General features: G+C 44.5%; 1 protein-coding gene across 14 annotated transcripts in view; it reads left to right on the top strand.

The window, feature by feature from the left end:
- Positions 1 to 157: 157 nt before the first annotated feature.
- The window catches only part of RGS6 (regulator of G protein signaling 6), a 390873-nt gene continuing 379798 nt past the window's right edge, over positions 158 to 11232 (top strand). For 12 of the 14 annotated variants that reach the window (XR_008308931.1, XR_008308962.1, XR_008308953.1 and 9 more), the window contains exon 1: positions 158 to 297. The gene's annotated coding sequence lies outside the window, so the exon portion shown is untranslated. The other 2 variants (XM_053256666.1, XM_053256492.1) reach the window with 2 other exon arrangements.

The raw sequence follows: 11232 nt of genomic DNA, 5'->3' as shown, positions 1-11232 counted from the left end.
GAGCATGTTGAGCTGGGCTCCTCAGCTGCAAGTCTTCTGGGTCCATCTTTTGCGACGGTGGTGCCCCCCCAGCCCTCACTCAGCCTTTTTTGCAGCCGGCAGGCGCGCTGAAGAAGACCAAGGAAGCCTGAAAGAGAGGAGGAGGGGGAGAGAGAGAGCGAGCCCCTGGGAAGCTGCAAGTCTCTTCCATTCATTCCCGCCCCCCTCTTCTGCTTTGCCATGAACCAGGCTGTTCCCTGCCACTGAGGAGAAATTTAAAAACGGAAGGGGACCTACAGCAGATCCTTGGTTGCTAAGGTAATGGCAGTTGCCCGTGCACAACCCCCACCCCCCCGCTTGTGGGGCAACGATGGCTAAGCATTGCATGATCACTAGCCTCTCCTCCACGCCTTTCCACTTTGAAAGGAGATTAGTACTAATTAAACCCGTTATTATTCTGCTTCCTGAACCAAATCGGAGCTCAAGCATGTTGGGTATCCTTTAAGTCCCTTTTGGAGTGGGTGGGGAGGAGCGGGTACGTAGAAGGTGGATTATTTAAAGCGAAAACAACAAAAAAAGCCCCCAAAGCAAAACCCCAACACATCTCGGTTGCAGCCTTCGGTTGCTTCTTCCAACGTGGCTATATGGACACTTATTCTGGGGATGCAAATAGGTAAAAAAAAAAAGAACGGAAGTCGCGGAACGGGATCGTTGTCGTCTTGTAAACGCTGCTTGGACGCCGCGTTCCATTCGGAGTAGGACGATTTACATGCGGTGGTGGCTGGCGGGTTGTGGCTTTCCTTTTAGGAGAGTTTGTTTCCGTGAACGCCCGCCGGCTTCCCTCCCTTGGGAGCTTGTGGAATATAAGAAGAGGAAGGACCTTAGTTTTCTGCACGAAGCAAGGTGCTGTGTGAATCAGTGTTGAGGGGCACGTAGGGCGATCGCTAAGCAACCAGTTAGGGAAGAGAAGGGAGATGTTTCTGGGTGGGTTGTTATGGTCCTGGCTTGTTACTGCGCCAATTGCATTCTCCATGAATGAAGCTGGGAGTTGAATTTGCTGGAGTTTGCCGGCGGCAATAGTATGTAGCTGTGGGCTGTTCAAATGCAGCCGAGTAATAATTGAAGGAAGGAGAAAAGGCATTCGCGAATCGTAGCACTTGATTTTGCCATATGCAGAGCGAGAAACCGGTGCACTCCCCCCCCCCGCCCGCGCGAATTTGGGAGGATTACAAGTTTTCCATATTCAAAGAATGGGGTTTGGTTTAAAATGCATGGCAATCCATATCCAGTGAAGCCAAAGTACTTGGGAATCCATCTGGACTTAATATAATGGAGGTCCTAGCCGAGCTCACTGCTGTAAGAGCAAAGGTCTGTCCTCAACCTGCGCATTCGCCTACCAGCTGCTCAGCCCACAGGCCAGTGGAGCTCTCTGGTGCTTGGGCTGCAAGCCTGAGCATGTATATGTGGTGCCAGGGGTGGCACTCTCATGAGGCAATGCGATGCAGTAGCCTCAGGCAGCAGATTGTTGGGGCGCAAGCAGGGTGGCAGGATGCCCCTCCCCCTCTGTCACCATTGCAGCTGCTCTTTGTGACCAATCTGAGCCTTGGAAACTTTGCAAAGAGCGCTCCTCCTCCCACGCCTTGTAAAGCTTGCAAGAAGCACAAGGGGGGGAGGCTGCTGGCGACCTTTCTCTTCCCTGCAATGTGCTTTCAAGGGTTGGTGTTGAAAAGGGACTGCCTCTGCTGGGACATGGGGCAAGGCAAGATTTTGCACCCCAGTGCCTTGGGCCATCCCTGCCTGGAGCTATGGGGTACTTCCAAGAAAACTTGGGGTTGTAACACAATGGAGCCGCTCGCCGCCTTACAGTGGCGCGGCTGGTTTGTCCCAGCCCCCTCGGCAAGGAGCACGCGGGACGGGGAAGCTGGCCCGATTGGCTCCGCTCACCTCCGGGGGGCGGAGCCGGAAGGCAGGCGGCTGCCAGTGCGCCTGCGCCAGCTCAGTCCTTCGCGAGCAGGCAGACCCACCCTCCCATCCCTAGCATATAGTCTGGGCTCTCGCTGGTCGCCACTTGGGGCTGGGCAGGAATTTTGGGGGGCACGCACCTGATTGGCTGTTGGTGCGTTCCCTTTTTTCGCCTGCCTCAGACTATATTTGGCGTTTCTTAGTTAGGTGGTTAGATAGCTGGTTGAGGGGTCTTCTCCACGGGGTGGGCAGGTACAGTGCTGTAAGAAATGCTAACTAAATGGGTGTGGCACCTGAGGTAATGTAAATCTATGTGGGCGGGACGATCCCTTGAGGCTTGACAGATCAGGGATGTGGCCCATGCCTCGCTACAGGCGGCATCCTCACCATATGGCTCTGCAGCGTTGGGGGGATGACGCACTGTTAGTTAAAATGCCTGACTTTAGGTCGGCTAAGAAGGGCACCTCCGCTATTGGCGGAGGACTCGCCTGGAGCCAGGGTGCTATCGCCACGGTCTTTAGGTGGGGGCGGCCACAGCGTGGCCGACCCGTTAGCTTCCGCACTGCAGGGGTGATGGTTTGCCAATCCCAGCCTGTATGGTTGTATTCAAATTAAAATAAATATTGACCGTTTCACCATCACACATCTCCGCGTCTCCTTGGGGTCTTGGGAGAAGGATGTTTTCACAACTGGCATGAAGAAGGCCTTTTAGCGTGGAGTGCGTCATGCCGTGGATGTTGTTAAAGGAGCTAGAAAGTAGAAGAGAGCCAGTCTCCAGTGGTTCATAAGCTATAGCCAATGCAGCATTTATATTTGAATCACAGGTGTGAGAGGTGCTGGTCTCCCCCCCCCCCCCGAACAACTTAAAACAGTGCTTATGGCCCAGATTTGTTTAAATTCAAATACTATGGCTTACCTGAGTTGCAGACTGAGCAGTAGGCAGGCCATATTTGTAGCATATTAATTAGCTGCATGTCAATAAATAAAACGAGCGTTACTACTTGGCTATAGAAAACCATCTTTGTGCTGTTTGCAAGCCGATGCAGGCTCATGAAGGGAATGGAAGACTCCCATGACATGTCTAGATGTCAGCTTGCTATATATGGCGTGCGACTGGGGTACCTGTCAGACCGCATTCGCCCATATGAATCTGCCAGGGCCCTCCATTCATCGTCTCAGGCTCTGCTCATGGCCCTGCCACTAACAGAGATCCAATTTGCGGGGAATAAAGGCCTTTTCAGTTGTGGCCCCTCAGAACACCCTCCCTGAAGAGCTTCACCATGCTCCTTCCCTCAGTGTTTTTTTTTTTTTAAACTAAAGACACACATTTTTGGGAGGCTTTTTACCGCTCCATCTTTGGTTATATCTGGTAGGTTCTTTAGTTTTTATAGTTTTCAGTTTTTAGCTTTTAAAATAACTTAATTTGAACTTAATACCGGTTGTGGTTTTTAAACTGACTATTAACTTGCTTACTCAATTTGGTTAATTTTATTACTTGTATTGTATATTGTATCTATTTTATTGTTGTGAGCCACCCCAAGCAGTAGTGTACTGGAGGGGCAGAGTATAAATATTTTGGAATAGAATTTCCTGTTGTGCATGAGTGTGTGCACCAGCACCAGGTGTGTGAAAAGTGTCCTTGGGAAAAGCATTCACTTCCCAGTCCCATATCCCATAGCAATGCAGTATATGGATTTCATTGCTGTGATGGTCCTATGCAAATCCCACCAGCTCCATAAAGCCAACTGTGGAACAAGTACCCCACAATTCTGGAATCTGGAGATTGGAAGTGCTAAAATAGCCATGTTATGATCTCTTGTTAGAGCCATCTGGATATGGTCTTGGTGTATCCAAGACTTCTGAAAGAGGAAGGGAAGTTCAGCTTTGATCGCTTGTTTGGCTGGTCAGCCTAGTTTGATGGCTCATTTGGAAAAGCCCTTCTTGTGACTACCTAAGTTCCAGAAGACATCCCGTTCAAAGCTTTTGTCCAGCTGCATCCCTATTTTCATCCAGCTGTGTAAAGCCTTGTGCTAAATTGCAGGCTGTCATGTTAAGTGTAAACTGTCATGAAGGATGGGATATACACTTTTAAAATAAAAGGCATTTTCACACATGAGGCGCTTGCTTCAGTTGGTGATGCAAATACAGAAGTATTCTGTGGTGGCCAGAATACTCATTATTGTCACTTAATAATGCTTTCCTTGATCAGACATCAACATAAACAGTGTGAGAGAAGCTCAAAGGCAATTTAAGCCTTATATATGGAAGGTTCCAGCCTGAGGATTCTCTGCCTGGGGTGAAACTGACAAGGGCTTCTCCACACCTTGCCTTGAGACTAGTTGGCTTTAATTCCTGTTTGGGCTGAGTGCTGGTATTAAGGGCCCAGTGTATGATTAACAGGGGACAGAGGAAGGCAGATTGTAATACCTGGCAGCCAATAGGTGCTTATGACTCTTGAAAAACTACATTCTTAGCAGTTAAAATCAGAGTCAAACTTAAAGATTTGGGCTTACTTCCAGTTCAGAAAAGAGAGTAAAATATTTGGGTTTGGTTTCTTTTCAGCTTCATCACTAGTTTTTAATATCCCATTTCAGAGTTTTTAACATTCCGTTTCAAAGCCCTTGTGGGGAGATGTCCTCAAGGGCATCTGGTGGGCCACTGTGTAAAAGAGAATGCTGGACTAGATAGGCTTTGGGTCTGATCCAGCAGGGCTCTTCTTATGTTCAGATACAAACTTAAAAAGGAAGAGAAATGGTAACCCGTTCTGCCACTCTGAACCACTTTCAAACTGATTCAAGTATATTCCATGTTGATTAATTCACACGCTTACAGTTGTAAAGTAACTCCTATAAAATGAATACAGCAATAAATATTTGAGTAAATTTATATTTTAATGTGCTATTTGACAGAATTCTGGTTGAGGTAGCATTAGTGCATACAATCATATATGCCCACTTAGAGGACAGAAAGATTTTCAGTTTCTAAATATTCTTTCTACATTGACTTATATAGCAACAACAGGAAACACAATTATAGCTCTTTTCAGAGTTGTTTTTGTCTCTCCCAGCAGTGAACAGCAAGCATAGAACCATTATATAAATCTGTGACAGGCCACATAGTCTATTTCATGTTAGTATATCTAAAATATAGAGCTGAAAAAAAGAAGAGAAAGGCAAGAACTTTCTATAAAGAAAAGCTAAAAAAAGCTTGAAGCTTTTTAGTTTAGCAAAGGAGGGGGGATAAATAAAGTTGGAACATGCCAGTTTTTTAAAAAAAACTAGGAATGGTTTGAGAGCGAACAGAGAGAAATCTCTCATTTAGTACTAATGTGGGGACACCTCATTAGGTTGACTGGAAATAGATTTGGGACAGACAAAAAGTATTTCTTCACTCCATAAACGGAGTCACAAAAATGATGATGGAATCACAAAATGTGATTGGATAGCTTTTTGAAAAAGGATTTTTAAAAAAAAGGACTTCAGAGACCTACATTCCAAGAATATGATACTTAAATGGAACTACTATTTGCAGGAGGTATTATATCTGCTAAGTACCTGACTCAGATATACTGCATCTTGGGATGGAGGTTCTGCTGGACTATTCTAGCTAATAACTTTTGAAAGAGCTTCTCTGCATGGATTTGTCTAATCCTCTTTTAGTGTGAATAAAACAGGAACAGCTATGACTTTCACGCCCTGCCTCTGAGCTTCCAGAAGCATCTGACTGGCTACTGCTAGAAAAGAGATGCTGGACTTCTGCTGGTCTCATCTAGCGGGGCAATTCTTGTGTTGCTGTTTTTCACATTTACTGAGGTGTGAACAGAATCTAGACAGAAATCTCTGTTTGTGGATCTTGTTTTGACCAAAGGTCCCTTCTTATGATTCTCTCACACTATGAAGTAGATTAAGGTCAGTCTGGACTAGCCAGACATTTCTGATTGAAAAATCAGTCACACTTGGTTCCTCCATGGGCGTAGCATCCATTGGACAAGGGGGTGCAAATGTCCCTGGACCCAGAGGATCAAGGGGCCCACAAGGGCCCCGCCCCCGTGAGCCCCCATGCTGCCTTCCACCATTTCCCATTTACCCTTGTTGGTGGTGGCAGCGGACAGGCTTCTCCCCCACCCTCCAGCCGGGGTGTGGGCCTCTCCCTTCCCTGGCCGGCATGCCTACTTCTCTCACACCTGTGCGTGGGCCTTCCCATTGAGTAGGGAGATGCTTTTCCTGCTCAATGGGGAGGCCCGTGTGCAGGCGCGAGAGAAGCCAGCATGCCGGCCAGGGAAAGGGGAAGTCCATGCACAGGCCAGAGAGAAGCCTGTTTACCTGCCCGCCACTGCTACAAGTAAATAAAGGGAGAAGTGCAGCAGCAGAGCTGGAAAGCGTGGCTTTGGCGCTGGGGTGTGCAGGGACCCCACAAAACAACCTTGTCCTGGGGCTGCCGGGAGTCTCCCTACCCCCCTGGATTTGGAATACACATTTGGAAAAACTCAAAATTAGCCCACAGCTATGTTGGGTGTGTGTCCTAATTGGAGAGAAGCAGTTTGTTCTTGGAGACAGGAGCAATACAGGCAATGCAAGAACTGTTGTTCCTTAAGCCCTCTCCTTGCCCCCATTGATCTCTCTTCTCTGACAGTTGTCTGGGAAGTGTGTCTTGCATGCATCTCTAGAGTTGGAGGAAAAAGAGGTCCCTTTTTAAAAATCCCTAAAAAGGGTCATTTGAGTTTCTAATTATTTAACTTTTTTGAATTGTGCTTTCTTTTTCTTGTGCTTAGGGTCTCTCTTCTGTTTAAGGCTCAAGGCAGCTGAGAGGTTAGGAATGTGTTTAGTTTTGGTATAATTACGCGCACACAGATGTGCTGCAGCCTCTCTGAACCAGCTTTTATGGACAGGTTCAAATTTGATTTGGACTCCCTGCTTCAAACAACAACTTTTTGTTCTTTTGTTTTAACTAATGTTTTACTTTTTCTGTTTTTACTTTGTTGTAAATTGCCAAGAGACGTAAGTTTTGTGTGGTATAAAAATATGGTAAATAAATAAATGGCTCTATGAGATGGGTAAAATGGTTCTATGAGATTTTAGATTGAGCGCCTTTTCGGGCAGGGAACCATCTTACTTATTTTATCTATGTAAACCATGTTGAGAACTCTTGTTTAAAAGTGGTATATAAATATTTGCAGTAGTAATAGTAAACAATTGAATTTTACCAGCTTAAATTACATAAAACAGTTGAGTTCTTTCAAAATGCAGTCTCTTAAACAGAATCGCTCTTGGAAAGAAGATGTCTGGGTGATCCCACATAACAAGGAAAGTGTGCATTTTTAGGCTATAACATTAGGCTTGTGTAGATGGCCCCTCGTAAAGCTAGTATTTATAGTGCCTTACTTGTTTTTAAAGAAATTCTTGCATGAATGTCTGAATTGTCACATCAGCCAATATTCAAGCCATGTTTTAAAGTGACAGGTTGTCATGTCAGATAAAAAATAGCAACAAGGTTTGGGAGTTAGGTATGTGCCTTTCCCATCAAATTTTTCATTTTACTCTGTCCAGAATAGGCATTGTTATAGAGCTTTAAACTGTGACTGATGATCAGCTTTCCCTTTGGGAAACCTAGACAGTGTTCTCTGTGTGTGTTTGTGGTGTGTTAATTTCAGGGAACAAAGCATGAGAACTAGCCATTTGTTTCTCTACCTAAAGTCATAACGATCTGCGTAAACATCTCCATAGCAACAGAATTTGATGTCATAAATGGAAGATTAAGCAATATGCAAGAAGTCAAAGGTTTTGTACTGAATTGATTATTGGTAAAGCAATATGCTGTCATAGTGATGTCTTGAGCTTGGAGGGAAGGAAGGAAGGAAGAGACAGACAATTAATGTAAGAAACAGACCTTTTGGGCACAGGTATCATAGTCCTCATCCCAGCTACAAGATATTTTCCATTAACTTCAATGATAGGGGCAGTTCCATTTGTACATAAGGTATATTGACTAATATGTATTGAATTGAAGGGAGAGATGAAAGGCTCTTCCAGAAAGGCACAGCACTTTGAAAAGAACTCATGAGTAAGTTGCAGTTGAGAGCTTATTCAACATCGAGATGCTTCAGCTGACTCCTCTTGTCTTTTCCAGCATGTTCAGGTCACATGGCCACCAGGAACCTCGCATTATTTCTGCAGTGTCATCTCCTGATCAGCTCTTGCTTTCTCTTATTTGTCAGAAAAGTAGTATGGAAAGGTGGTAGGTTAATCACTGAAAGTAAGGGTTGTCCAGTAGGTGGCGCTACAGAAAGTGCACAAAGTCCCTGCTGGTCATGTGACCTGTGTGTGAGATTGCACTGGAAAAGGCAACAGGAGTCTACAAGAAAGTGTGGGTGCAGAATCAGCTCTTACTTTCAACTTTTTTCAACACCATCAGGCTTTTTTCAAAGTGCTGTTCATTGCCGCCTGGAAGAGCCCTGAGAAGAAAAGGCTTTCCTTCATTATGTTCCTCTCTTGCTTGTTCTGCCTTGTGCTCCAGCCCTCCTGGGTTCTGCTTTAACATAGGAGATTGTCTAAAATTGATTCCGGAGTGTGCCAGTTAGAGTTTACCAGAGCTGTCAGTTCATTTAAATTCATTTTCTTTCTCTATCCTGTTGATGCAAAAAGGCAAACTTGATGTGATTGTTTATATGATTCCATAAAGATTCTTTTTTGTGTGCAGTGTTTTATTGAACATATACTCTTGTACATTGGTAAAACACCACACAGAATCATCTTGATATAACTGGATGTACAGTCACATTAAGATTTTTTTTGTAGCAGTATAAATAAGCACACATGCACACTGGAAAACACTGCACAAAGAGCATCTTAATGGAATCATGCATACTATTGCATTGATACTGTTTATCAAAAAAAAAAAAGGTAGCAGGGAGACAAATGCTGCAGCAAACTGCACATGGTGGTATTTCGTACAAAACTAGAAAACAAACTTTTGAACATCCAAAATCCAAGATGAAATTTGGACTGGGAGAATTTCAGAAGTACCCTTGGGAGAAGCCCAGGGGAATGTGCATCACTGTGGATGCCAGCCTTGGACTGAACAGCTGCAAAAGTGTATGGGTGGAACCCATTCCATAGATTCCTGTTAAACTCAATAAGATCTCTGCACATATTTGAAATTACATGAGTAATTTTTACACCTAGAGGTTCTGCAGGCTTAAAAGGTAAAGTGTGCCATCGAGTCGGTATCGACTCCTGGTGACCACAGAGCCCTATGGTTGTCTTTGGTAGTAGAATACAGGAGGGGTTTACCATTGCCATCTCCTGTGCAGTATGAGATGATGCCTTTCAGCACCTTCCTATATTGCTGCTGCCCGATATAGGTGTTTCCCATAGTCTGGGAAACATACCAGCAGGGATTCGAACCGGCAACCTCTGGCTTGCTAGTCAAGTCACTTCATTAGGCTTACTAAATAGTATAGTCCCAAACTAGATGGAAGAAGTGAAGGGTATTTGTGTGTTGACTTAAGTCCCCAGTGTTGCTGATTCAAGTAATCAGTGCTGACAGAGCTGACTATCTGTTCATTGCTGCATGTGGCAGTTCCTAGTCCCACAGGTTCAAGTGCTGGATGCAGTGAACCAGGCTGAGGAAATGCACCTACATCACCCTTCTGAATATCTGTTGTTGTTTAGCAGGGAAAGCTTGTGTTTAAGCCTGCTTCCTCCCACTTGTCACTTGCTGGGTGGAGGCAATGATCTCTTTACTTCTCAGTTGTTTTCCAGGAACAAAACTCTATAGAGTTTTGACCCTCAGTGGCATAGGCCAGGTTTCTTAACCTTGGGCCCCCAGATGTTGTTGGACTACAACTCCCATCATCCCCAGACATGGCCTTTGTGGCTGAGGATAATGAGGATTGTAGTCCAACAACATCTGGGGGTCCAAGGTTAAGAAACCTTGGCATAGGCAATTCCTTTCTCCACTTTTGATCATATATAGCACTTCCTTATAGTTCCTTAATTTGCAAATTGCTTACAAATCTTTGTTGATTTCATCTTTGTAGTAACTCCCTATAGTGGGCTCAGCATTGTTCCCATTTTACAGATGCTCAAAGATGACTTGTCCAAGGTCCTGCATGGCAGAAATGAAATTTGAGCCTAGATCTCTCAGTCCAACACAGCCTGTTACATATACAGTACATGCTTATTTACAAATTGTATAGTTTTCAGTGAAATATATATATGACAAAATGTACTGCTAGTCTAACATGTGAAATACTCTAAGAAAATAAAGACTATATATGCTACATGCCAACAGAGTAAAAAGCATACCCTCTTTTGAAATTAGTTGCCAGGTGTGTAGAGACACTGTCCTGCCTATCTCTAATGAGCTCAAAAAGAAGTAGAACGCTTGGATTAATGCAGCATCATTAAAAACTGGTAGCCTTCTATTGTTTATCATACTGCTAGCTATACTACAGTGATGTATTTACATTTCTTTTGAGTCTTAAGATGAGAAATTCTGTAATGGGGAAATACTAAAATGCATGCGGACATAAAATGTCAATAGCAGAGTTGGCCAATCTGAGACTCTCCAATTTTTGTTGCGAATACAACTCTCATCATTCCCAGATGTATACTCTGTCTTGCCATGATGCACAGGCAGAGTCATTTTCCATCAGTGCTGCTCTGTAAGTATTTTGATCTGTCCAACTCTAGTTGTGTGCAGTTATGCATGGCAAATTGTTCAGAATATGGATTAGGGTCTGTCTCCATATAGATACAAGTCCTTAGTCTCCCTCTGCACGACATTACTTTAAATGGGATGAGTGTTTGAATGTGTATCCCCAGCATCCTCATTCAGCCCTAGCTTGTCAACTAAACCTAAGTGGGTTGGGGTAAGGGAGTGCTGACACAGTTGCCTTGGCAACTGGGACACATTAACTCTTGGCTTGAACACCATCCCCCCCTTGCAAACAAGAGAGCAAAACAAGGGTTTGCTTTTGACAGTAGGTGACAATGTGCCCCAAACACATCCAGCCCTAATTTAAGCTCAGCACTAGTTTTAATTTCTACAAAACTAAAAATGTCCTGGAATGTTTCACTCCAGTCCAGGTGAGCAAGTCTGTCTGCACATGGAAGCAGATATTATTTGATGGATCAGGAACTTCGGGCAAAATTGGATGCACATTTGAATGCAGATAACAGGGAGGAGTAGAAAGCATGAATTGTCCCCTTTGCTAAGCAGAGTCACCCTGGTTGCATTTGAATGGGATACCACATGTAAGCACAGTAAAATATTCCTCTTAGGGGATGG

Source organism: Hemicordylus capensis, chromosome 1 (genome assembly GCF_027244095.1).
Source record: "Hemicordylus capensis ecotype Gifberg chromosome 1, rHemCap1.1.pri, whole genome shotgun sequence".
In the NCBI taxonomy this organism is placed as follows: Eukaryota; Metazoa; Chordata; class Lepidosauria; order Squamata; family Cordylidae; genus Hemicordylus; species Hemicordylus capensis.
This window is presented reverse-complemented; position numbering and strand designations above follow the sequence as displayed.